The sequence below is a fragment of the Sorex fumeus genome, unplaced genomic scaffold (genome assembly GCF_029834395.1).
Source record: "Sorex fumeus unplaced genomic scaffold, SorFum_2.1 ptg000024l, whole genome shotgun sequence".
In the NCBI taxonomy this organism is placed as follows: Eukaryota; Metazoa; Chordata; class Mammalia; order Eulipotyphla; family Soricidae; genus Sorex; species Sorex fumeus.
Window position 1 is genome coordinate 45,446,154 of NW_026606081.1, and position 22,081 is coordinate 45,468,234.

The 22,081-nt window shown below is 39.0% G+C and overlaps 1 pseudogene; it reads right to left on the reverse strand.

The window, feature by feature from the left end:
- Nucleotides 1-2,471: 2,471 nt before the first annotated feature.
- On the reverse strand, nt 2,472-3,108 carry LOC130023378 (60S ribosomal protein L13a-like; annotated as a pseudogene).
- Between the last annotated feature and the right edge of the window lie 18,973 nt (nt 3,109-22,081).

A 22,081-nucleotide genomic window follows, 5' to 3' on the forward strand; every position in this document is an offset into this window, starting at 1 on the left:
TTATTGGAATGACTAAATCAAACAGCGATTTGGTATCATTCATAAACAGACAAAAATCATTCACATTCAATCAAAGGAAAACTTTCAATGTAATTCTGTGCAATAAATATAATTATAATTGTATTAGAGATGACATTATGATTGAAGCAGTTTAACAATCCATCCAAGGTCAAGATAGGAAATGTGAAATACGTATACATGGAAAACAGCTCTTGAATTCATTGTTATTTTATACTAATCTTTACATTCCCAAATATAGTAAGTTGATTTTTTAAAACTTTTTTTCTTTCTTTTGAAATTAAGGAAATACTTATAATACTCCCATTCTTCTCCTTACTGTCACTGTTTTTATGGCAAGCTGAACTCCGTATATCTTAAAATAGGCCAATACCACTGTCATCACAATTAGTTACAATGAAATAGTCTCATCAGTTTGGGGCTTCTTAACCGTGCTTTCATCTAAAAAAAGTCCCTCAAGGGTGAAGTATTTTAATTAGACTTCAGAATAACAATCTTTGTCTACAATAAACTGAAACTGTGTTATCGAAAGTAAGTAAAAGTTCACAAAAGAGCCAACAGAAACATTCAACATCTTATGTTTTCTTTTAACACTTCTAAATTGTAAATGAGATTGCATAGTGCCTTTTTTTGTGCTGAGTAAATTCTGTATTTATTATTTCTACATATGTCATAAGATAAGTTAGCATGTTTAACACTGAACTATCAATAGAGCATTAATTCAGCTTTTACTCATAACAAGGGACCAAACCTGATTTGAGCTTCTACACCCACAGGAATGTGATGTATAATACTGACCAGGATATACTGTGGACAAAGAAATCCCTAATACAAACATATACAAATATGTGCTGTGTAATACAGAAGTTAAATGAAGTGTATTCTATAAATTAGCCAAGATACTTATGTGAATGTGAAGAAATTAGAGCAGTAATCAAAGTATTAGGCTCAGAATACTTTCCTTCCCAGAGTTTCTAATGGAAATATTCTTTGGAAAAATAACTAAAATTTTATTTTTATCTTAAGCAATATTTTCTTTGTTTATTTTGTATGTTATAGGGCTTTACTGAAATATATATTTTTACCACAAAATTCAATCATTTATATTTATTAGGACAACTATGTTGAATTTATTCATCATTAGACAAACTACACCCCTCTCAATTTTATTTATTCTTGGTTGGGGCCACGCTTGTTTATGCTCAAGGGTTAGTCGAGGCTCTGATCTCAAAAATTACTCTGATAGTGCTCAGGGAATAATAAGGGTTGCTAGGAATCAGACCTGGGTTGTTCCCATACGTTGCGAGCAAACACTCCACATGCTGTACTATAGCTTCAGCTCTGAATTGCTCAATTTTAGACTTTTCATCACTTTGAAAAATAAACACATAATCCATTTGGTAATTTATTTCTGCTTCCACTAGCTTTTTCTTTGTAATCTCCTTAACCATCGGCCATGGCCAATCAATTTATCTCCAAAAAATTATAATTTAAATTATGCCCTAAGTAGACTTTTCTGAAAAGTCCTTTGCATTCCTCAAAGTTTTCTGGGTTTGTCCACGTTGTCAACTGCATCATTAACTGATTACTTTTATAGTTATGAATAGCAAGGCTTTACCACAAGTTATTTATTTGTATGCCACAATTTATTTATCATTTGATGAATACTGGAATAACTTTAAGTTTGATCTATTTTAAGTAAAACTTTTGAAATACTTTTGTGTACTTATCTTATGTTTTTGTTTCGCTTCATACCCAGCCATGCTCAAAGGTTACTCCAGGCTTTGCACTCAGAGATCACTCCTCTGCTTCAGGGATCATATGCAGTGATGGGAATCAAATGTGGATTGACATCATGTAAGGCAAATGCTCTACTATTGTATTCTCTCTCCATGGCCCTGTGTACTTACTTTTATATGCTTAGGGGTTTTCTCTCATTATAAATAACATACATGTATAGTGATTGTTGTTTATATAGTGACTTCATTCTTAACTTTTGAGGAACTAGTTATTTTCCACTTTAACTCCATTATTGTGTATTCATCTGCAATGTATGAAAATTCAAGGTTTTCCATGTATTAAACAACACTTGCTCTATAATTTTTAATCATTGACACCCATGCTCTATGAAGAGATATGTCACTGTGGCATTGTTTTGAATATATACAAATATTAATGAAATTTAGTATGATTTTGTGGGGATTGGGGTATTTCTTCTTCTGAGAAACAGAGATTATTTCCTTTTTTTAATTAAGTTATAAGAGCTTTTGATATATTCTAGACATAAATAATTACAGGTTTATGATTATAAATACTTTCTCCCATTCTGAAGACCTTTCTGGATAGAAAGTGAACTTTCTGAACTATCACTGTATCACTGTCATTCTGTTGTTCATTGATTTACTCAAAAGGGCACCAGTAATGTCTTCATTCGTCCCAGCCCTGAGATTTTTTTCTTTCTTTGTGATCTTCTTTTCCACATTCTTTTCGGCTTGTTTCCATAGCCTCATGAGCTGCTTTTTCTTGCGGTAATGCATCTTGGCCTTCTTTCTCTTCTCCTCAAGAGGGGCTCTCACTGCCTGGTATTTCCAGCAAACCTCATGAGCCAGGTGTCCCAGGTAGGCAAACTTCCGGGTGGGCTTCAGGCGAACCACCTTCAGAGCAGCTGGTACCACCATTCACTTTTTCTTGTCATAGGTGGGCGGGATTCCACCAAACACTTTGAGGCAGCCCAAGGCACCCTGTCCTCGCTTGGTTATGTGGGGCAGCATGTCTCTCACTGTCTGCTAAAACATGCTTCTGGGGTCCCAGGAGTGATAGAGCCCCCGCAGGGGTTAGTGTTCATTCGCCTCCGAAGGAAGGCTATGTACTTCAACTTATTTCTGTAGAAATTTCCAGAAATGTTGATGCCTTCACACCAGACAACCGCTACCTTCTGGCCCACCACTTTCTTGGCCACAGTGGCGGTCAGGCGGCTCAGGAGATGGCCTCTGCCATCGAGCACCAGCACCTGAAGTTGTAAGCTGAGTCATCCTGCCAGAATCTAGCTCTCCCAATCTCTGTGCTTGTTCCTAACTGCCCCTTCGCCATCTTCGACAACCTCCTAGGAAAGAAGGAAGATCCGGTGCAGGGTTTCTTATGCCTTGAATCAGGGGCAGAAGAAGTGATGGGACAGGGGCAGCGGGAGTGGCCTTCCGACTTCCCATTAGCCAGAGGCTGTACACCTGCCTAGAGAGCTCTCAGCTTGGAGGCCAGACAGCGACTGACTACCTAATAAGGGGATCATTTTGCTAGGAGCCCAGTAGCCCTGACAGTACTAGGTGGAAAGTCACGTGGTGTGGGAGGCGGGGCTGCTGAGCCAGAGGTGGTTTGTAGGTGTGTCTCACAAATGCGTAACTTTTGGCTCTTTACTTTCTTAGTAAACTTTGCCCCAAGTTTTTGGGGTCTGGCCAAAGGCAGCAGCAATTTTGGGGTATCCAGAAGTCTGAAAGCGCCATCAGGCTGCTGATGCACTCGCCTCACAGGTACAGATTGACCTGCTGGCAGCACCATACCCTCACCAGCCCTGAGATTTTAGCAGCGTCTCCTTACTCATCTTTTCCAACACTGCCGTATTGAAGGCTCTTTCAGGGTCAGGGGAATGAGACCTGTTATTGTACTGTTTTTGGCATATCGAATATGCCACAGGTAGCTTGCCAGGCTCTGCTATGATCTGAACAATATTTTTGAAAATTATGCCTCAACAAGAGAGCCCGCGAACACACAAACTTCTGTGTGCATAGTCTTTTACAACTAGTTATTTATAAAAAGAATTAATGAAAAGTTTAAATTTTTATGATATGTGATTAAATTTTCTTGTTCTTTTTATTTCAACACAAATATTACTATTACACCTGGAAGAATTGCATAGCTATATTTCTGGGACTTCTTTTATAGTTTTTGTTTGTTTTTGCAGGGAGCCACACCTGGTGGTGCTCAGTGCTTCTCTGGGCCCCAAACTCAAGGAATAATTTCTGATGTAAATTGGGGACCACGTGAGGTGCCAGGAATTAAACCCAAATTGATCCCATGCAAGGCAACTGCTTTACTGACTGTCCTATCTTTCAGAGCCCTAACTTTAGTTTCTATCCTTTGTTCAATAAATTAATTGTTGTGTATGGCTTGATATACACATCAACTACATTAATTTTCAAGTACATAAAGTTGTTAATGGAGAATTTATTATAAAAATGATGCTTTCATTAAGTGTCTTCATATTTTTTCAACAATCACTTGGATTTAAATGCCAGAGATATTATTTCTGTATTATCAATTCTATAAAAATTGTATTTTAAACTTATAGTTGCATCACAATGTTCTAATTAGTATACACGATAGAAAATTTTTAAATCAAGAAGCATAATTCTACTTTTTTTCTTAAAATTATTTAAAAAAATTTAAGCTCCTTGATTACCAACCAAACTTTTATTATCAGTTTTCAAATTTATGCAATGAATCCTGGAGATATTTACATAAAATTGAATTAAAATGTAGATTAATTTGGAGAATATTTTCCTCTTAATATACTGTGTCATTTTAATCATTACTATTAAATACCATTCCGGGTAGGGCGTTTGCCTTGCACGCAGCCAACATGGCCGACCCGAGTTCGATTCCTCCGCCCCTCTCGGAGAGCCCGGCAAGCTACCGAGAGTATTCGATATGCCAGACAACAAAGTCTCCAATGGAGACGTTACTGGGCCCGCTCGAGCAAATCGATGATCAACGGGAGGGCCTTTACTTTACTTACTTACTTACCATTCCATTTAGTTATTCTTAGTTATGCTTCAAAAATTCTATAGTTATTCTCATGTAGACAAACATGTTTTTATTTTTATTTTTTTTTAGTTTGTGGGTTACTGCTTTGGTGGGCTTAGGGATTAGTCCTGCCTCTGTGCTGAGATCATTCTTGGTAGGGATCTAGGGACTTTTAGGAGTGTCAGGGATCAAAAGCACGTCAGCCACATTCACAGCAAAGGTGCTAACCAATATCACTCCAGCAACTTTCTATATATTTTTAATATGACCCTATTTTTAATAATCATACCTATTATTCTTTCTTGGTGCTGATGTGATGGAGTTAAACTTATTTTGTGTGTTTTGCCAGTAAAGAAAGCCAATGAAAAAAAGGCATATTTAACATCACATAACATATACGTATATATTTTTATTCTTTCATAAAAATAAAATGACAGGAAGTAATAGTAATGTATTGGTGAGTTTTTATAGAATATATGTAATAAAGAAGTATATAACAAAGGTTATAAGATGTAAGATGAAGTCCTTGAGAAATATTACTACACCTCTCTCAGATTAAGTCAGCATAAATCAGGTTCCACTACTTCCTAGCAGGTTGCTCTACTTGGCCTTGTGATGCAAATGCCTTGTGATGTAAATCACTCCATAATCTGCTTAGTTTAAATTTGGGTTCCTTTTAGGAACATTATCTCCCAGTTTCTATGAAGCCCATATCTCTCTAATACCAAAAGGAAACAAAGACACCACAAGAAAAGAAAACTGCAGACCAATATCCCTGATGAACATGGATGCGAAGATTCTCAAAGAAAACTACAAAATGCTACTTCAGGAAATAAAAGAGGACACGTCTGCATGTCTGATTTGGGGGGTGGTAAACTCTAAATAATAATGGTGCATCTTTTATCGAAACAATAAATCTAGTCAAAGTAGATAGAGTGTTAACTAGAAACAAATAAAAGAGGAAATGGGAAAATATCCCCTATTCATGGATGGGGAGAATTAACATTGTCAAAATGGCAATACTTCCCAAAGCACTATACAAATTCAATTCAATCCCTATTAGGATATCCATGACATTCTTCAAAGAAATGGTGCAAACACTCCTGAAATTTCTATGGAACTATAAGCCCCCACGAATAGCTAAAGCAATTCTTGGGAAAAAGAAAATGGGAGGAATCAACCTCCCTAACTTCAAACTCTACTACAATGCAGTAATAATTAAAACAGCATGGTACTGGAACGAAGGCAGAGCTGTAGACCAATGGAATACTGACATCTCCCCACAAACATATGATCATCTAATCTTCAGTAAGGGGACAAGAAAAGTGAAGTGGAGCAGGAAAAACTCTTTAACAAATTGTGTTGGCAAAACTGGACAGCTACGTGCAAAACAGTGGGCTCAGATCTCTGCCTAATGCCATGTACCAAAATAAGATCAGAACGAATTAAAGACCTCAATATCAGATCGTATTTCATAAAGTTCATTGAAGACAAAGTTGGCAAAACCCTCCACGATATTGAAGCTAATGGTGTCTTCAAAGATGTCATGCTACTGGCCAAGCAAGTGAAAACAGAGATACACAAATGGGACTATCTTAAACTAAGAAGCTTCTGCACCTCAAAAGAAACAGTGTCCCTCTGGAAAGAAAGATGGCGGCCACATGGGAGCCTTGTGGAGAGCAGGTATGAGCCAGGGGTGATGGGGCAACTAAAACCTCATGGGAAGGGGGGCGTTCCGGCCTGTCGTTCACGCCCTACCGAGGTCACCAGTTGCCCCCCACAAGCAGCTCTCCGGCACAGCCATGACTCCAGAGCACAGAAACCAATCTCTTAATTATCGGACTCTCAGTAGAAATACTTCCAGGGTTAATAAGTAAAATAGCAGAAATCCAAAACTACGCGGCCCCTATCATGGCCACGGGACATCATTCAATTCTTGAACCCAGCTATAGAAAGCAAATCATTTCACAATGCTTTTTCAGCATGTCTGATTTGGGGGGGTGGTAAACTCTAAATAATAATAGCGTATCTTTTATCAAAACAATAAATCTAGTCAAAGTAGATAGAGTGTTAACTAGGATTCATCTGCCCCACAGGCATTGGCGGGGTGGTGGGGGTATATTGGGGTTCTTTGTGGTGAAAAATAAGTATTGGTAAAGGGAAATGTGTTTGATATTTGCATGACCGAGATCTAAACCTGAAAGCTTTGTAAATTTTCCCACAGTGATTCAATAAATAAATAAATAATTTTTTAAAAAAAGAAACAGTGACCAAAATACAAAGACAGTCTACAGAATGGGAAAGGATATTTGCTGAATACACATTCGACAAGCGGTTGATATCAAGGATATACAAGGCATTGGTTGAACTCCACAAGAAGAAAACACCTAACCCCATAAAAAAATGGGGCGATGAAATGAACAGAAATTTTCTCAAAGAAGGAATCCGAATGGCTAAAAGGTACATGAGAAAATGCTCTACATCATTAATCATCAGGGAGATACAGATCAAAACAACGAGATATCATTTCACACCACAGAGACTGGCCTACATCCAAAAGAACAAAAGCAACTGGTGCTGGCGCAGATGTGGTGAGAAAGGGACTCTCCTTCACTGCTAGTGGGAATGCCGAGTGGTTCAACCCTTTTTGAAAACAGTATGGACGATTCTCAAAAAATTAGAAATTGAGCTCCCATTTGACCCAGTAATACCACTCCTGGGATTATATCCCAGAGAGGCAAAAATGTATAGTCGAAGTGACATCTGCACTTGTTTGTTCATTACAGAACTCTTTACAATAGCCAGAATCTGGAAAAAAACCTGAGTGCCCGAGAACAGATGACTGGTTAAAGAAACTTTGGTACATCTACACAATGGAGTACTATGTAGCTGTTAGAAAAGATGAAGTCATGAAATTTACATACAAGTGGTACTACATGGAAAATATCATGTTAAGCAAAATGAGCCAGAAAGAGAGGGATAGACATGGAAAGAATGCATTCATCTGGGGAACATAAAGTAACAAAATAGGAGACAAACACCCAAGAGTGGCTGATATTAGTACCAGGAATTTTGCTCCATGACTTGGAGGCCAGCCACACATGCTAGGGGATAAGGGAGCTCAGATAGAGAAGGGAGCACCAAATAAAGGGTGTTGGGAGGATCCTCCCAGAATGGGAGAAGCATGCTGAAAGTAGACTATAGACCAAACATGATTGCCACTCAATGCCTCTTTTGCAAACCACAGCAACCAAAAGGAGAGAGAGAGAGAGAGAGAGAAAGAGAGAGAGAGAGAGAGAGAGAGAACCAAAGTGTGTCCTGACACAGATGCAGGGCAGGATGAGGAAGATGGGGGGTGGGAGGGATACTGGAACCCGTGGTGGTGGAAAATGGGCACTGGTGGAGGGATGGTACTTGATCATTTTATAACTGAAACCTGAAACCCAAGCACAAAAATTTATGTCTATAACTGTACCTCTATAACTGTACCTCATGTGTTTCACTAATAAAAAAATAGATTTCTATAAATGACAGAGGAACAATGATTTTAAAAAAAGAAAGCCAATGAGTAAAAGGCATATTTAACATCAGAAAACATATACATATATATTTTTCTTCTTTCATAAAAATAAAATGACAGGAAGTAATAGTAATGTATCAGTGAGTTTTTTATAGAATATATATAATAAAGAAGTACATAACAAAGGTTATAAGATGTAAGATTTAGTCCTTGAGAAATATTCCTACACCTTTCTCAGATTAAGCAGGCATAAATCAGGTTCCACTACTTTCTAGCTGGTTGCTCTGTTTGGCTTTATGATGCAAATGCATTGTGATGTAAATCACTCCATAATCTGATTAGTTTAAATTTGGCTTCCTTTTAGGAACATTATCTTTGGCCAGAATTGGGGATTTATTTGGACTCCAGAGATATTCCATTCCTAGACTCTCTAGTTTAGGGAGTTTTCTTCGTGATGCCAGTACCCCCATCTGGATAATTCACCTGCATCATTCTTTTAAATTTATTTCTAGAGCACCCTTTTTTGTGAAGTTCCCATGTGATATTCATATCTCAGTAATCCAGTTTCTTTGAGGAGAAACTTAGATATCTACCACTCTTGCCTGACATTTCCCTGGGATCCATCTTGAGGTCATAAACTGGAGAGTAGCCTCGTGATCCCTCTCTGAGGAACCATCCTGTTTTCTGAGTGGAGTGGATCAGGAAATATGATGCATGGCTTGGGTTTCCAAGTTGCTCTATGAACTGAGAGTGCATGAGAGGCTCCTGATTTCTCAGTGTCTTACTTAGAACATATGCCCTAGAAGTAAGAGTTGTATAGATTTAGGAAGTTCCTTCCCTCGACCCACAGCTGTGTATTGGAAGCCACTGAAACACAGCTTCATTGGGGTGTAGATCACCCCCCAGAAGGAAGGCCACATGTGTTGTCTGGAAGCTGGGAAAAGGGTAACCTCATCTTTTTAGTTAAGAAGATAAAGTATGCTGGGGATCAAATACCACATCCTCATAGTTATTCCTGGCATTGTATGTTTTCTTTATATACTGTATGTTTTAAGAACAATATCTGGAGACTTCATTGACGGCTGTTTCTATAATATCCACTAAGGATAACCAGAGCATTGCTGCAGTGAGTTTCTCCTAAAACCACTCCACATAAGTTACTTTTTCCCCCCTAAAATTGCATTTTATTTTTAAGCTTCTTCTTTAATTTAGATGCTGTGATTTGTATTATAGTTCCCATGATGGTTTCTGTGTGCACAATTGTACACTCACCCATAATAGCACATACATCACCAATACACCCATATCCTTCCCTCAGGATTCCCAATGATCCTCCCTCTAATTCTCCCCCACTCCACCCCCAATGACGTCATGCAACAAACTCAGTTTGGGGAATCAGTTCTTCCATTATGTAATTTGGGCCCTTTGTTGCTACCTTGCAGTATAACATTTTTCTTATGTATCAGAATATTTTTGTTACTTTTGTAAGAATATTTATAAAAGAACATGACATTATTTATGCCCAGATACATTTATAATGCTGCCCAACCATAATATCATATACATTTAAACATTAAAGAGTTTGAACCTTCAGCACACTTTTTCTAAATTTTCCCAACATATTATGACAGCAAAGTCCTATTTTTGAAAATGATCCAAATTATTTGGCTCATTAAGAGAGCCAATATAAAAGTCCTGTGTTTCATAGCAAGCTCCTGAAGGCATAATAGTGCCCTCTCTAGATAGGAGGTATTAATTACTGATGTGTTGAGCAGATGAATTAGTGAATGATACAGATACTGAGTACATCTGCTTCAAGGCAAGAAGGTAGAAAAAGGTGTAACACATATTTGAAAAGTTGAGATGAAGTGTTTGATATAACACACACACACACACACACACACACACACACATACACACAACTGAAATGACAAAAGAATAGACTTGAATGACTTCTGCCTTTTTTGAAGCAAGACACTGACTAGATAACAAATAAAAGAAGTCTGGGCAGATTAAGTTCTTGATACTTGATTATGTTCCAAAGTAACTAAGAGGAGATGTTGGTGTGAAGGAGAGGAGATGTGGGTGATGTGGGTGACAAGGGCAAATGGCTGAATTTCCCCCATGACTGGAAGATCCATTGCAACAACTGATATCACAATCAGGATATCTGGAGTCACTTATTGTTTCCCAAGTACTAGGCCCTATACACCTGAATAGTTTTTTTTTTTCCACCTTTGGAGCAAAGATGGATCATGCAGCAAGATGTGTGGGTCCTACTTAACTGTCGGCAAAGAAATAGTGAACTTCTTTACACAGCCATCCAAATCTCGACAATATTTCCCAAAATGCTCGGGAGTGCTCTAGGTTGCAAAATATCAATATTGGCAGAATGACAATAGAATAAAAAATAAATATGCCTCTTCCTTTTCTCACAGGATATTAATTATTTGTCATTGCCTATGTAAGTTCCAAAATATACCATTGTAGTTTCTTACTCCATGATGAACACGTGAAATTGCATTTCCAGAAAAATCAAAGGCTTTTGAGTGAAATATAAAGCAATGACAAAGAAAGTAATTCACATTGATTAGATGAACTGGGTCCCCTGCAGATTTCATTAGTTGATCTCCTAAGTCCTATGACATTAAAATAGGACTGTATTTAGAGAAATGCATTCAATTAGGTGATGAGTTACAATAAGTCCCTAGAATTGTCTCTATATAAACCCAAATTTGCACCCCAATTTTACATTTCCATGGAATCTCAGGATATGATTTTATTTGGGAATGGATTTGAGCATAATTTACTAGTATCAAGTTACACTGTTAGGCTAGGAAATAAATCCACTGGCTTCTGCCATTTATAGGAAGCCCAGGTCAAGATCCAGGAACATGTGATGAGAATTTCCTGTCTACAAAGAGGTGGGAAATATTGAGGAAGCTGCAAGTTAAGGAATAGCAAAGTTTTCTGGCAAACAATCTAAAAGGGACATAGAACAGATGCTCTTTCAAAGTGTCATTGAACTCAATATTTTGAGATCAGTGAAAGAGTGGATGTGACTTCTATAGCAACCCTGTTTGTGGAATTGTGTTCCAACAGCCAGACATTATTCATAGAATCTTTGATTTATCTTTGAACAACTCGTGGGTTTTGTTTGGTTTGATTTGGTTTGATTTTCTATTTGGGAGCCAAATTCAGTGGTTCTAAAGAGCTAATCCTTGCTCTGTTCCCAAGAGTGACTACTGGATGATAGTTTACAGTGACAGGGATTTGAACTGGGGTTAACCAGATGCAAGGCAAGTGCCTTAAACTCTGTATTATGACTCTGACCTATCCATGAAGACTCAATCACAGAACATATTTCTTAAAGTGGGTACATCAATTTTGGAGTTTTTAAAAATATGTTAATATTAGTGTGCTATTCACTAGAAGACTAGGAGATAAACTTTATTAGGCAAGTTATCAGTCAAATCTCTATCCCCAAAAACTCCCGATTTTTGAAAACCAAAGTTCGGTGAACAAGATTCTAGTTGCAGTCTCTTCATCATTGCTTCATACTGTCTATCTGGCTCATTTGCCTCTCAACTGGTCCCAGCAATTCCCTTGAAATTACTAGAGGACTTTTTCTTTGCCCATTCACAGACCCATGATTAAAGTCCCAAAGGTTGGGAATGAAAAAAAATAAATCAAGTATTATGTTTTCTGCATATAGATGAAAGAGGTATATAAGGCAGGTATGATTTAGTATGGTTTCTCAGTGTATTATTCCAATGCAATTTTGATTTTTGCTAAACATTTTCATTCTTATTAGAATTTAAGTTTGAAAGAAAGATTTACTGAAAGGTAAATCAAAATACAAATGGCACTAAAATGTAATGCCTTTCCATTTTAGCTATTTGCATTTTATTAGTCATACCTATAAAATTTGAACTTGCAGTAATAATTTCAACTTCCTATTCAAAATATTTAGTTCATTCTCTAAGAATTCTTTTGTATGATGCCAAAATATTTTAGAATGAGAAATTTATTTCCTGACCTTGAAGTCAATTTTCTGTCAAAAAGACAGAAATTTAAATCTTATCACTAACTTTTATCCTTGAGTACAACTAAACCAAGTGAAACTTTTAGGAAATTAGGAAATGCTGTGTTTATTATGAAGTTTCTATTCAGCGCCTTTACAGCGAGGTAGTATTTCAAATATGCCTAGAGAGACTTAGAGAATATTTCTCCAACTTAAAAATATTTCTTTAATTAGGCAGGTTGCCACTTTCACTTAAAATTGATGATAAATCTCTACATGGCATGTGCTTAATGACAATTCAAAGCATTATTTAAACTAATGAGTCCTTATTTTCTTTGAGGCAGATTATCTTGAGGCAGCATTAGGTTTAATTGAGGTAACACTCTTTTCTAATATTACCTGGATTTTAGGGTACATTTCATAACTTTCAATCCTAATAGACACTTCTGCATCCCACTTACAATTAAAGTACAAGCATCCCTTTACAACAGATCACATACTGTAAATAGCTTAAATATTAAAGTTTTTCTCCACAAGTTAAGTTTTCCTTCCTGAAATTATGGCTCAGAAATTAGTACAGCACTGTAGCACTGTTCTCCTGTTGTTCATCTATTTGCTTGAGTGGGCGCCAGAAATGTCTCCACTGTGAGACTTGTTGTTACTGGTTTTGGCATATCGTATATGCCACAGGGAGCTTTTCAGGTTCTTCCATGTGGGCAGGATACTCTCGGTAGCTTGCCGGGCTTTCCAAGAGGGATGGGGGAATCGAACCCAGGTCAAACGCGGGCAAGACAAATGCCCTACCTGCTGTGCTGACTAGTCCGAAAGTAGTGAGTGGTCGTAAGGTCAGCCTAAAGTCAACCTGCAGCAAACTCAGGTCATGGTCACAGTCCTCCCATTGTTCATCGATTTGCTCGAGCGGGCCCAGTAACGTCTCCATCATGAGACTTGTTGTTACGATGTTTGGCATATTGAATATGTCACGGGTAGCTTGCCAGACTCTGCTGTGCAGGTGAGATACTCTCGGTAGCTTGCTGGGCTTTCCGAGAGGGGCAGAGGAATTGAACTCGGGTTGGCCATGTTGACCACTTGTAAGGCAAACGCCCTGCCACTAGTCCGAAAGTAGTGAATGGTAGCAAGGTCAACCTAAAGTCAACCTGCAGCAAACTCAGAAATTAGTATATTAAAGATAAATATAGAAAAGAATTGACGTTTAGTTTTTGAGTTCGCTTTTGACTTTTTTCAAAGGGAAGAGGATCATGCCTATATCTATCCCAGGTAATGCACGGTTTCTATGATTCAACTGTGTCTCCAAGAAACACATGTTACATGAAGATACTGTGATGATCAATGAACTTTAATCGTTAGCTCCTTAATCAGAAACTCATTCAAGACCGCAATCTCCTTGATTTTGCCAATGGTATTCTCTTTCTGTGGATTAGGAGATTATGGCAGTTTCCTCTCTCTGGAGAATGTCTTGGCATTTTTGGCCTGTGAATTGGTGAATGAAAGACAATAGACACTTGTTCCACCAGTCTTGTTAGATAACATCTACTGGCACTTCAGTCCATCAAACTATAAACAAATTGCTTTGAATCATTTATAATCTTGCTGCAAATACCTTTGCATTTACACCAGAAGCAAAATCATCTTGCATCAGGTAATTGATTCACACAACACTGGTTGTCTTAATTCCTGTTTGGAACAGAGTTTAAGAATACATTCAGTCTTTTATCCCATAGTGGATTGCGAGTGACACAATATGACGGTGGGGATACACCAAAAGAAGTTGATTACTTCTTTTGAAATGATTGTGTCAGCAATTTCTATTTATTCCCAGATTAAAGTGTGAAATTTAGAAGCAGCCTTGATTTTGAAAACCAGAAATATGTGTAGTCAGGGGAGAGGAAAGAATGGGAGGGGAGGAGAGAGGAGGGGAAGGGAGGGGAGAGGAGGGGAGAGGAGAGGAGAGGAGGGGAGGGGAGAGGAGGGGAGAGGAGAGGAGGAGGGGAAGGGAGGAGAGGAGGGGAGGGGAGAGGAGGGGAGGGGAGGGGAGAGGAAGGGAGAGGAGGGGAAGGGAGGGGAGAGGAGGGGAGAGGAGGGTAGGAGGGGAAGAGAGGAGAGGAGGGGAGGGGAGGGGAGAGGAAGGGAGAGGAGGGGAAGGGAGGGGAGGGGAGGGGAGGATCCTGTTACTAAAGTTCACTTTATCTGGGAAGAAATTTAATCTGGGAATAAAGTTCATATTTTCATCTAGGGAAAAAAATAAGAGCCAGAAACATGTACAGAGTCAGGAGAAAGAAAAGAGGGGAGAGGTGGGGAGGGGAGGGCAGGAGAAGAGAAGGAGGAGAGAGGAGAGGAGAGGAACATTTATCCTGGGAACTAGCTCAGAGCCCTGAGGTAAAGCCAGCCTCCTCTCAGGCAGTTGAACGGAAGCCACAGCTTTAGCCTTTGGCTTTGCCTCCAGAAAAATACTTTCATTGCTAAACCTACATAAAAATTCATACCTTTCAATTATCCCTGACTGAGAATGGCTTTGCAGTGATGTACCCAAGATCAGAATAAGGTTAATGCATTTAATATTGTCCTATAAAATTTTTTTTCAAGGATGACTAGAGGGAGGAAGGGTTATGAGTTGCCTAACTTAGGCCAGCAAATCTCACAGCTGCCTTCAATTCACACAACCACCATAGAGAAAGGTAGAAGCACTCAGAGGACAAGATGCCAAGTATATTCTCCCAAGATCTTTCTTTCAGGAACTTTAATTATAATATAATACCAAAAAGTCACTTCACTTGATCACTTGATCACTTGACATTCTGTTGTTCATCAATTTGCTCAAGCACACGCCAGTAACGTCTCCATTCATCTCTGTTGCATGCTAGTGTAGCACAATGGTGTCTGCTTGTTCTTGGAACATGAAGAGCCTCAAACCGATCTTTCAGGATCTTAACAAAAAAGTCTGACCATCTCGCAGGTGGGCGGCCATGTGACCTTTTGACATCCTGAGGAATCCAGTCAGCAATGGCTCTAGATCAGCAGTCATCTCCAAATCGCTTTATGTGTCCAGCCCATCTGATTTTTGACGCCTTGGCAAATGAGACAGCATCCCTGATTCTCAATTAACGACAAGGGTTGGAACTCCAGATTCCTTTTCTCACTTGAGTGAAGCGTGATACTCCAAGCATAGCTCTTTTGATTCCACTTTGGGAAACCCAAATAGCATTCTCATCCTGTTTTCATAGGGCCAGGTCTCTGAGGCATATGTTAATACAGGAAGAATGGTGGAGTCAAAAAGATGTAAAGTACATAGTGGGGCAAGTCAGAGCTTGTTTATTGTTGCCCTGTGTATAGAAGATTTTCTAACACTGAATCCTAAGGTGAGAATGTTTTATTGTTACAATGACCAGACTTCTCCTTTGAGGAACAAAGATTTAGAAAATACAGAACACTAATATACATGAGCCGGAGAGATAGTACAGTGGACAGGGTGTTTGCTTTGTACGTCACTGACCTGGGTTTGATTCCCAGCAGTCCATATAGTCCCTTGAACCCACCAGGAATTATTTCTGATTGAAGAACCGGGAATAACTCCTAAGCACTGCCACATGTGACCCTCAAACAAAAACAAAACAAACAAGCAAACAGAAATTAAGATTTAGAGAACACTAACATACAGAGAACTCACATTCTTGCTCACAGAGGTTGAAAGAAACATAGATTGAAAGAAACAATTTCCTTTGGCAACATACATAAATCATGCATTGTTTACAATACGTATTTTCCCTACATATAAATCATACAGCCCTGTTTCTGTGACAAAGTTTACAAGGGTAAACAGGCTGATAGTACACTGAGTAAAATTTGAAAATCATCTTTGGTGACAGAGGTTATTGAGCATCGAGTTTGAGTTACCAGCATCACTGTGTGAAATTTGAGAGAAACTGCATAGCTGGTGTAGCCCTACCCCCACTCCCAAACGTGATATACTAGCAGGGGAATAATTTAAATTAGAAAATGTTGAAACTCAAAGGGCTGGAGCAATAGCACAGTGGGAAGGGCGTTTGCCTTGCATGCACCCGACCCAGGTTTGATTCCCAGCATCCCACATGGTCCCCCGGGCACCGCCAGGAGTGATTCCTGAGTGCAGAGCCAGGAGTAACCCCTGAGCATCGCCAGGTGTGACCCCAAAAAAGGCAAAAAAATGTTGAAACTTTATTTGGCAAAGAAATGTTCTTTGTCCCTCAAACTAAAAATCTTTCCACAGAATTATAGAAAAATAGAAAACATTGAATGTTGGGAGCAGGAATTTTTAACAGTCTCGTAAAATAACAATGAGAGCAACAGAATTCCTCCTAAATCTCCACCTCCTCCTCCATAATAGATATCAGAGGTGGGAAGAGATAATTGGTCTGTGCCAGCATCTACCTGGGTCTTACAAACTAGAATGTGAACAGAACTGGAAATTCACCACAGAATAAAGGATTTAAATGTCTAATGCTTGTTTGAAAAAGTTTTAAGGGAAAAGCAGATTGCTGGCTTGTTCATGTCAGAGTTATTATTGCTCAGTATGTTTAATTATTTTTTACTCATTTTTCTCAATATCCTCTTTACTTCTCTTCATATAAGTAATAATCAAAGTTTTAATGTTGTTAACTATAAAATATCATTTAAGCTTGTCAGTATGAATGAAAGCTCATGTGTGTGTGTGTATATGTGTGTACATGCACGCATGTGTGTCTATGTGTGTCTATGGTGCTGGGGACTGAGCCCAAGATCTCAAGATTGCAAGCTTATACAGAACACCGTGTTTAGGATAGTGACAAGATGTAGAGCTATTTAGCTGCTTCTTAAATAAATGGATTATTGGACATCCAAGAGCAACAAAATTCCAGGAATACAAAAAAGTAAACCTACGGTGCAGAGACCATATAATGCATAAGACACTTGCCTTACACACAGCTGAAAAGGTTCAATCTCTGACATCACACAGAGCTCCCCGAGCCCAAGTATAGAGTATGAGTACCATACGTGTGGCCCCTCCAAAGAAAGAATCTATTCTATGAAATTATCTGGAAAATTCTACTCTTTTTATACCTTAACACATAGTATTTATCAAATTAGGTGTATGTTGATATCTTGTCAAAATCAGCAATTGTGTTCCAAAGACTAATTCAATAAGGCACATACAGACAAATCTGGCAATTTTCCACCATGGAAAGGATTGTTAAATTACATAAGCAATAAAATTACGTGTCTGTGTGTATGTTAAACTAGATATAAGATAAAGCATGTTTTGCTCTAGGTAAATGACTTATTGTTTAACCTAGCTTAGTCAACATTTTTGATCAAAAAAAATGGTAATACCAGCAAATTCTACATGACTGACTCTAGGATAACACTGTTTTGTCCTTCCTGCATAGTCTTGGGTATTTTAGGTATGTTGGGTTGCTCCCATCACAGTACTCTCATTCCACTGTGTTTATCTGTAACTTCTTTCTTTATGCTCTCTTGAGCAGTCAGGAAGGGCTTTGGAAAATCCTTAGGTGGTGTTCCCTTTGAACTTTGTGGGCCCTCAGGAAGGGCTTTCTTATGTTGATGTGGCTACTTGATTGGGTGCATTGTTAGCCTGGAGGGCTAGGGGAGTTGGAAAGGCAAGAGAGCTGGAGAGAGGAGTGAGCAGGGCTGCAAGATGGACCACGGAGAGGCTAGCAAGGGGGACAGAGAGAGAAGAATGTAGAAGAATACAGGAGCAGGCATGTGGAGAGAGAGAGAGCCCAAGCAGCAAGATGGAGTGCGGAGTGATGAGCGGGAGAGACAGAAGGAGACGGGAATGAGGAGCAGTGTGAGACCAGAATAGGAGGCTCAGAGAGACTAGGGCACGCGCGTGGGGAGAATGGAATAAGTGGCAACTGATCGATCAACTGGCTTGGCTCTCGCGTCTTCCTTCATCTGCTCTTGTCCAACAGCCATCCTGATATAGGCCACACACAGCGGCTCAAGAGCACAAAACACGGGCAGTGAGACAGAGCTGTCCAGAGAACCCGCCAACACACAATCTTCAGTGTGCATAGTTTTTACAACTGACCATAAAAAATCATCACAAGAGTGCATACGTGGATGCGAACTGAAAATTCAAAATATTTTTCAATCACACTCATGGCTATGAACAAGGTAGGTGGAGTGATGTAATGTAATAGGAGCATAACCAAAATAATCTACTTAATGGGATTGTTTTTCACAATATTTCATGGTCAGAGGTGGGAAATTCTGTTCAGTTGGTTACTACCTGACAACCAATAAATTATCTAGCTGTTTTTCCCCCCTAAACTGAAAAAAGTGAGTTGTTTTGGCAACATATAAACACAGCCAGAGAAAAATTTAACCTTCTCTCACCTCCATTATCTATCTGAATCTGAAACCAAATGCAGATGGAGAATTCATTATTGTAGTGACAACCTCGGTTGTAATTAAAAGACACAGGATCTTTTTCTAAAGTAGAGGTGAGGCAAAGGGTAAGGCAGGGCCTGACCCTCTCCAACATTATCCCCAGCTTTCTTGACTCGAAAATGTTTTAGCTGTTCCAGGCAGATATGCTGACCTGTGACTGACAAGCTGATACAGCTATGACAGAAAATATTAAGTGCTATTAATTAGCCACAAGAGTACAATAGTCAAAAGGTGAAAATGAGAGTGAATTCCAGGAGATATGCAGATCCCTCCCACTACACTTTGTAAGCTGAGCCATTTTCTTTCAAATGGATATGTTTACTCCCTTTTTGTGGGACTAAATTAAACCCATGGTGCAATCAATGGCTTTGTTTTGTTTCAGTGGGGTTTTGCTGGTTTGGATGTGCCTATTGATCTCTTATTCACATAAACAGGGAGGCTTACTTAACATTTCATTTTGTCATCCGACATATTAATTGAAATCAATTTCTTTTCCTGAACATGTTTCTCTGTAGTTGCTGCATGCTGTATCTCAAAGTTTTGAATCCGCTAAAGTTTTGAATACACTCAACTAGTGAGCCATATTTTCACAGGTAACCGGAATATAAAATAAAATAAGCCCAAAGAAAAGAAATGTTCTTGACATTTATTTTGTCTGAAACATTGAAATGCGTACAGAAATAATGAAAGGAAATATTACTACCAATAAGAAAGAAATCCTTGGGGCTGGAGCTATAGTACAGCGTGTAGGGCATTTGCCTTGCATGCTGTGGACCCATGTTCGATTCCCAGCATCCCATGTGGTCCCCTGAGCACCATCAGGAGTAATTCCTGAGTGCAGAGCCAGTATTAACCCCTGAACATCGCTAGGTGTGACCCAAAAAGCAAAAAAAAAAATCTCTACTGTACTAAAATACAGTATTGCACTTGGGTATACAACCTCAATAAAAGGTCTATATTCCTTGTGCTTTGTAACATGGGCACCCCCAAACTTGCCACCCCTTTTCAGAATCCAGAGTACTCGGGTATACTCAAACCTGTAAGCAAATATTCATAGATAAGAGTTAAATAACTGCTCCATTAAAAATGACATTTTAAAATTCATCTTTGGACAACTTGGTTTTCCATGCAGCATGGACACTCTCTTTTCCTTGTCTTCATATGCATCTCGTTTTCCCTCTTGAATGGTAATTCTAGGATCCAGATGCCAAGCTGTGAAAACCTTCTTCCAGCAGCAGCATATGGTTCCTTGGCAAGCTTCTCTAGCATCTGTACAAAAAGCTTATAGTTTCCTCTGGGTATGTAATACTTCTGGCAGCGAAGAGGCTATTTGTGCTGTCTTTTCCTCACAGACATCATTTCTCTTGACAGACCTTAGGTTCTAAGCAAATTTTGCACATTTTTTGTCCATTTGAGAAGCAAAGAAATACATAAGCTTGTTTTACAGCCAGGCGACTATCCAAGCATCTCATTCTCAAACACGGGGTGGACCTGGCACCAACAGGAAATGGTTGATAGATAATGAACGCTTATTTGGCTAACTCCATAAGCAACATTTTATCACAAAAAATATCATAATAAGGTTTGGTAACTCTTCCCGATGACTATCAAGGTCAAGAAAGCTCATGTTGGAAACCAAAGCTAACCAGGTAGGAAAGCCTTTGAGGAACTGCTGTAAGCAGGTGTGTGTGTGTGTGTGTGTGTGTGTGTGTGTGTGTGTCTGTGTGTGTGCATGTGTGTGTGTGAGAGAGAGAGAGTCAGAGAGAAAGATAGAGAGAAAGAGAGAGAGATGTAGAGATGTAGTTATTCCTATGCAACTTTTCTCTCCTGAACAGGAAGTTTCTGCACAGCTGTTCAGAGTCAGTCCCGGTGGAAGAGAGCACAGTTTTTCTCCTGCACTGTTTCCATGGGGAGCTGCTTCATCAGACACCACTTTAACACAACACCAAAAGCAACTGCCAGAATTTGAGTCTGTTTCATACGGAAGAGTTTAAGAGTAAACTTATGCCAGATCGGAAACAACATCTTTATGACTTTCGTTTTGTTTGCTTTTTAGGGGGTTATGGGGGATGCGTACACCTAGTTGTTCTCAAAGCTTACTTCTGGTTCTATGTTCAGAAATCACTCCTGGTGGGCTTGGGGAACATGATAGGCTGCCAGGGATCTAACCTGTGTCTGCTGCATGCAAGGCAAAGGGCATACCCTCTGTACACCAGTTCCTCTATGACTTCGCTAGCATTCAGTGCATAATGATCTAAGTTTTACAGTATCACTTTAGAATTAGCACTCTCTGCACTGTCCTCCCATTGTTCATCAATTTGCTTGAGTGGGCACCAATAACGTCTCCATTGTGAGACTTACTTTACCGTTTTTGGCATATTGAATACGTCAACAGTAGTTTGCTGGGCTTTGCCTTATAGAAACAAAACTTTGCACTAGGGAACAATCTTTAAATAGGACTCAGTATTCATCCTGAAACACTCAGGCAAATAATAACAACAACAATAATAATAAGGATAATATGATCACCCCGAATATCCAATAATTTGTGATTTTTTTCACTCTGTATATAATACTCCTATGAAGTAGCATTCCTATGTCATACTTCCTGCATGTGTTTCTAAGAATCTCTTGCCAACACTAATATTGCAGTTCATGAAGACTGTTCATACTATATATAATTTGCTCAGATATAACTCTGATCTCAGACTTCTGAATAAATACTATTATAATGAACTTGACATAAAAGCAAAGGAGAGCTACTGCCAAAGCTACCTTAAAAGGAAAACAATCCTCTCTGTGCTGAACTCGTTTGTAAAGGTATGAAAGGTACGGCGCATCTTACAAAATATTCTACAAGTGTCTTCAAATTAAATGGATACTTCATTAGTCTTTAATAAGCAGGACATGGATTTAAGTAAAGTTAAAGGGGGTTTCATTAATAAAAGACATTCTCTAGCCTGTAGTATTCTTCTGTGCTTTGTGAATTTCTCAAAGATATATCACATTGGTTATATACATATACCTATATATGATGTGATGAATTACATAGCACAGCGGTAGGGCGTTTGCCTTGCACGCAGCCAACATGGCCGACCCTAGTTTGATTCCTCCGCCCCTCTCGGAGAGCCCGACAAGCTACCAAGAGTATCTCGCCCGCACGGCAGGTCCTGGCAAGCTCCCCGTGACGTATTCGATATGCCAGACACAGTAACAACAAAGTCTCCAATGGAAACGTTACTGGGCCCGCTCGAGCAAATCGATGATCAACAGGA